The 5131-nt window shown below is 37.4% G+C and overlaps 1 long non-coding RNA gene across 1 annotated transcript; it reads right to left on the bottom strand.

Moving 5' to 3' along the window:
* Positions 1 to 1608: 1608 nt before the first annotated feature.
* LOC107078599 (uncharacterized) lies at positions 1609 to 4291 on the bottom strand. The gene is made up of 3 exons (XR_001479553.2): positions 4240 to 4291; positions 1868 to 1974; positions 1609 to 1772 (listed from the first exon to the last, which is right to left on the bottom strand). It is a non-coding gene; the product is annotated as an uncharacterized lncRNA (long non-coding RNA).
* Between the last annotated feature and the right edge of the window lie 840 nt (positions 4292 to 5131).

Below are 5131 nucleotides of genomic sequence, written 5' to 3'. Positions count from 1 at the left end.
GATCCATTGAAAGCTGTTATCCAGCTAGCCAGAATTTCCTGACTCGCCTCTACTGGCTCCAGCAACCAATCATTTCTAGAGCCCTTTTCATTCTCCTTAGCTGAGGGCCAGACAAACTCCAATCCTCCTGCCCCTTTTCACATTTTCCTTTCCTTTGTTTTTCTCCTGGCTATTCTTTCTGTTTGATTTTCTTCTGCTGTGGTCTGAAGAGTGGTGGGGAGAGAGAGAGGATGTGACTGTATTTTTTAAAGAAAAGTTTGTTTGTTTGTTTTCCATTGAGTGTGTCCAGACATCTGTCCCTCCTTGTTCTTCATCTCTCTAAGTTGGGTGATCTTAAATTTCAGCTCCCACAGACGGAGTGCACTCCCATGCGAGTGGGGAAGGCTGCTACCGTTCCCATCAGCCAGGCCTGCAGTCTGCAGACCCCATAAGGTTAAAGTTCACAGTCCAGCGAGTTAGATTAGTATGTTTAGATGACCAGTGGAGTTGCTTCAAGCAGGACTAGTTCCATGACATCACTCCAAGTGCAGAAGGACCAAACACTCTTAAGAGCCTCAGCAAATCTCTGTGATCCTAACCAGGTAATGTTGACATTGCAGAGAGTCAGAGCACCTCTGCCGTGTCTTGGCAGGTGTATGCTCCTGTAGGTTATTGAGGTGAAGTGTGAGTCATATTTAGTTAATTTTTATGTGTGCCTTGACTTCCCCAGGCTTTAGGGCTAGTCACAGGCCCTTTGGTGGTCTTCAGTGAGGAAAACATAACAACAGGACAATCCAGTATTAGACTTTGTTTCCTAGTAAATCCTGTTTATCAAGTTTCTCATCATGGATAATTATGACACATTAAATCATCACAAAAACAAGGCTTTAGTTTGCCTGTCATTCATTGAATGATTTCTCTTTGATATGTGGGCAGATTTGAAGGCATTTTCACTGGGAAACAATTGTGTTCAGTTTGGAATTTTTCTGAATCCTGCAGTTGCAAATTTAATGCAGTATCAAGTAATTTTAAAGTTTTAGAGTTCATACTGTATGCATGTAATAATTTATTTTTTATAAGAATTTATTAGTATTCTGCATTAATTGATAATATTACATTTCTTATTCATAATAAATACATTATATGTTATTTAATATAAAGTGTTACCATTTATTGCATAATTTTGTGCTCTTGTCATATGCCCTAAATGTGAACACAACAGGAAATCATACATTCGTTCATGCATAATTACTTCAGAATTACTGACACCTATAAAATTCCATTCTAATAATATATTTATGCTACATGATCACCCTGCTTGTCTTATGCAAAGGTCTTGATGTTAACAAGGTTATTTATGTGACAGAAAAAAGTCAAAAACATATTAAGTTGTTTTAAACATTTAAGTTGTGATTTTGTTGTAAGCATTTCTACCAAGGAGGCATAAAAGAGATTTCATAAAGCACAAAGATAAAAAAACAACAACATTAAAATAGTATAACAATGGAGCAATAATATACAAACCACATTGTACACCTGTATTCTCCCAGGACACCTAAAATGCATTATTTTTTATCACACTTTCCAGTGTTTAAGATGTTTTTTATCAGTGCTGGAAGTTTCCCCAAAGCTAAACAAATACCTCCTTATGTATAAGTATGTTTAGGAAGTGACATCCTTTACAGTTTCCTTAAACTGTTTGTCGATGCTATTGATCGTGTTCACAAGAGCACGAGGCTTCATGTTCTCAGCTTCAGTGTAATGTGTAGAAAGCAAAGATGACGCATTTGATCCTGAAAAAAACAACATTGCAACAAGAGTTTCACATGAGATCTTGCTAATGAGATACATTATGTTGTCCGAATCTTTTTAAAATTGAAACTGGTACCTCAGTGGTTGCTGGTTGTCACGACCTGTACATTTAGAGGGCGCACCTTCTCTGTCCTGTTCCTACATTCCTTGTGCTTTACTTCTTCTTCCGGTATGTCTTGGTGTCTGGGAATATATATATATCCTTTCAGTTAAATTAGGTTTAAGTGAGGTCATTATTGATTTAGGCGTCAGGAGGTATTGGGGATCTCTTTTCCCTGACTCCACCCAATACCTCGAGCTCGGAGCATAACCCCCGCGTTTGCTCCGTTCCTGCCGCTACGCATAGGGTCTTTCTGTTCTCTCCACGGCTAGCCTCCGGCTTCCGTGACACCAGTACCAAACAACAGCCACAATACCAGTCCTAGAAGTCTAACAGTAAATTTAGATTGCCATTTTGCCGTTTGGAGAAACCGCTACTAGTTAGTAAAGATCCTATGGCACTATTTAAGAGACTAAGAGTGATAACCCTGCTGGCTAAATTCATGTTGTCAATCCTCATTACCACTTCTTGTTTATATTTAGTTTCCTTAGAAATTCCTAACACTTCCACTGAAACAAGAGAGATCATTTTGCACCACACACTGCCACAAGCCAGCATAGAGGGTGCTGTAGTGAGCTGGAGAATGAAATGAAATGCACCTGCAAACTACATTGGGATCTTTACGATGAAAGTGGCTATATAAAAAAATCGAACCAATGTTTCGGTTACAAAATCAATACAAACTATAATGATATATTTTATCCCTGAGAATTTTCAAATATCTCAAGTACTGTTATCAACATATGTAAAAACAAAAAGCCAAAACAGCACAGTATATTCACCGATTTAAATTAAGAAAAAATATATACATAAAATATTACATTGAAATATATCTTCAGGTGAAACTAGCAATAGCTTAGGTTAGGTGTGAGTCCTGTGCACATGTTGACATTCGCAGAATTGAAAAGGAAAGTTTAACAAAATTTGTCACAGACCTGCAGAGAACTTAATAAAAGTGTGTTTTTTTTATTTTAAAGGAAGGCCCATAAATAACATAGTACAGTAAATGGAGAGAGGATGGAGAGGGGGCTTTGTGAATCGACTGGGAGATGTTGGTTTACGAGCTAGGTCTGGAGTCCCTAAGGCTGAGTCTTCTTCAAACATTGTGTGTTTCACAAACACTTTTTTTGTGGTGTCCTGTCTTTGGCAAAATGTGCTTGGCAAAATAAAAAGGGATAGGCAGAGGTAACAAGTGCTAACATTTTAACAAAAAAGAGCATAATTTATAGTCTGTCACCAGTTTATCACAGGGAAACGTCCCCTTTTCTTCTTGAGTAGGCTCCTTTCCCGGTGGACACTCCATGCCAGCTGTCTAGGCTGCAGCCTAAGTTCTTCTTTCCCAAGCTTAGGCCTGTGGGAAAATTCACACTGGCCAGTAATTGATTCCGCCCTGCCAGCTCCATTACTCTACAGTGCAGTCAAACTGCCAGCAAGCTGCATACAGCCTGCTCACCCTCCCCCACTATTGCTCCATCATTCTGTGCTGCAGTCCACTGTTACACAGAGAGCAGCCTCAGCCGCCAGGCCACCTGATATATGCTGATATACTGTATAGTGCATCTTTGAAGGAAATGCACTGATTCCCTTTTGAACAAACATATGTGCACAGAACCATCACCACCACCCTTATGTCAATGTACTGTACATGCGGTTTCATTCCATATACCTCACAAGTACCATGAGGTCAGGTCAATGTGTCTCCTACTTTGAAATAGAAACAGAACCTTGCTTGTATATGTGTAACAGCTTCTTAATTCCTTACATACTTCCCAACCCTAAAGAAAAAATTGCACCGTGCATTCACTGCATTAGAACCCACCACCATCACCAGCTGACAAGTTTCCAATTACCCAGCAGTATTCTTTGTCAATTTTTAACACTCAATAAAACAATCCATAAAATATACAGTATATTAGGCACCTTCACATACAAAAGCTGCTCCTGTCTACAAATGTCATTCATTGGGCAACACTGACATGAAATATAGGTATAGCTTTTGGACCTAATGAGATTGGTAAAATTTATATTTTGTGAAGGCAGGCTAGGTTAGTTTAATGGTTTCTAGTCTATGACATTTAACTTGTCTTCTTGGGATGATCATCTGCACCATCAACAAGTTAATTTCTAATCCCATATCATGTGATGCAGATCAATAGTATTTATGCCAGCTTTCCTGAAAGCTTATAGTTCAGACTTAGCTGAAGTAAGAACCTTGACTGACTTCAAATGCTACATTTTCCAAAGCTTTAAAACAACATCTGTGCTGCTCAGAGCATGACCATAGTAATGGAAAGTGATGTAGCAAGGCTATATCTGAAACTTCCTTGTATGTTCCACTGAATATTTACCGCACATTACAGGATGTGAGATCAAATCCTGTCATCCTGGGCGTTGGACAACCACCTCTCATGTGTGTCCCACTGTGATAAAAAATCAAAGAAATATAAAACTAATAAAAAAATACGAAAATATTTTTATCACAATTGTTTACTTACAGATAAATCTTTAAAAAGGCATTTAAAAAAACAAACGAAGAAAAATGGATTGTATTTTATACTAATTTTGCTAACGTCAAGACATGGATTCCTTCAGAGGTAATGAAATATATTTAGTTGTTCTATCTTCTATATTTACTCTATTTTAGAGGCTTTGTAATTTTCTTTAATTTTACTGTATTTTGGGAAATATGCTTTAAATGTACTTTAAAGTCCTTTGAAATGACTTTTTTAAAAAGTGCTATGTAAAACAAACTTTATTATTAAGTTCTTGTAATTGATATTATACACATAGATGTATATAAAAACAATGATTGGCACATTGGATACTTGATAATACAGATATGAATCTTTAAGTAGATATGAAATTATCTTAATTACGTGATATCCCGAGTCTCCATTACATACCTTTCTTCTTTAGCAAAGATACCATCGGTGACAACTTTGATTTTCCATTTCAATATTTTATGTTGAAACCACCGTGCATAAGATGTTTGACACCAGAACTCTTTGAAACATGTTCCACGATATCCTGCACTGGTCAGCTATCACCTGACCTGAATCCAGGAAGAATGAGCATTCAAAGCTAACCCAGACAATAAGCTTCTGAATGTACTGTGCAATGTAATAATATGCAATAAATGAACATGGACATGCTGTTCACTCAGTGAAATGGTGTGAATTCCCAATACTATAAGCATTTTGATAACCTAATTTGCTGTATCGTACATTTTTCAAATATTCT

This window comes from Lepisosteus oculatus, chromosome 10 (genome assembly GCF_040954835.1).
Source record: "Lepisosteus oculatus isolate fLepOcu1 chromosome 10, fLepOcu1.hap2, whole genome shotgun sequence".
NCBI lineage: Eukaryota > Metazoa > Chordata > Actinopteri > Semionotiformes > Lepisosteidae > Lepisosteus > Lepisosteus oculatus.
Note: the sequence above shows the minus strand (reverse complement) of the source record. Positions and strands in the feature narration are given on the sequence as shown.